We start from the raw sequence: 1,386 nt of genomic DNA on the forward strand, positions 1-1,386 counted from the left end.
ACCTCTGTTCTGTTTTTGCTGTAATGGAATGCCCTCTGAAAATTAAAACTGATAATAGACCTTCTTACAATTAGTAAATCCTTCGAATCTTTCTGTTTAAAATATGGTATTGAACATGTTACCGGCATTCCTTATAATCCTACAAGTCAAGCCATAGTTAAATGCAGCCATCATACTCTAAAAACTATGATTTTAAAACAAAAAGGGGGAGATAATGGTATTATGACACCAAAAGATTAATTAGCAAAAGCTTTATTTACTTTACATTCTTTTAATGTTTATAATTCATTAACACCTGTGGAATGTCACTTAGAAAATGTCAAACATCTACAGTAGGCACAGGAAATGAAGATCAACCAATATTCTAGAAAGATATTTTAAGTAATGAATGGAAAAAAAGGCAGGATTAAAGTAAGGGGGTGAGGCTATGCTCTTAGCATTTCAGAAAATGGAGAACAAATTTAGTTATCTGCGAAAAGGATTAAGCTCCAGAATGAAGAGATGGAGTCTTCTACAACTTCTGATGATGGTGATCGTAAGTAATAAGGAAGCTGCCAGCAATTACGCTTATTAGGCCTATATACCTAACCCCCCATTACTTAGAGTGTTAACCTGGAAAAGTCCATTCTTTCATATATATCTGAATAAAACCCATATATTCCCTATACCAATTGATAATCGATTGCCAATTAAACCCTATTAAGAAAAAGAATCAATAATCTCATATTACCATTTGATTATCAACGCTTATGCATTGGTAATCATCCTTCCTGTATGTATGTTAAAAATCGGGCCATAGCTATCTTCAAAAATAATAATACTCAGTTTATTGTGACTTTATTTCCCTCTTATGATTTAATCATGACTAAAAATCCTACTTATGATTGTCCACAAAAAGACAGTAGGGATAAAGAAGGATGGCAAGAATGCCATATAGGAAGAGAATCTGTCATTTTTAATGATTCCTATGGAATAGTGTGGGAAAGTGCCCCTATGGGGAGTCCCATTGAATATAATGACAGATTTATTTGGCACAGTCTAAATAGTAAAGGACAACAAAAATTAATTTTTACTAAAAATAATAGTGTTTGGAAACAGAAGGGGAAATGAATCCCTTCTCCATGGTGTAATATCACATCTATACACAAGCAGAAGTATCTGTGGACAGTTTTTCTAGGAATAGCTCCTACTATAGAATGGATTGGGAATAATAGTAAGAATAGTCAATATCTGCATTTAAATCGAATTCACCTTGAGGCACGTGTAAGAAATCCTTATGTGTTTGTGGTTGGAAAATTACTATAACCCAAAAATGTACTATTCTATAAAAATGAGGCCTTGCATCCTAGTAGCCATTACCCCACAACTAACATACTATGGAGAAGG

This window comes from Dasypus novemcinctus, chromosome X (assembly GCF_030445035.2).
Source record: "Dasypus novemcinctus isolate mDasNov1 chromosome X, mDasNov1.1.hap2, whole genome shotgun sequence".
Classification (NCBI taxonomy): domain Eukaryota; kingdom Metazoa; phylum Chordata; class Mammalia; order Cingulata; family Dasypodidae; genus Dasypus; species Dasypus novemcinctus.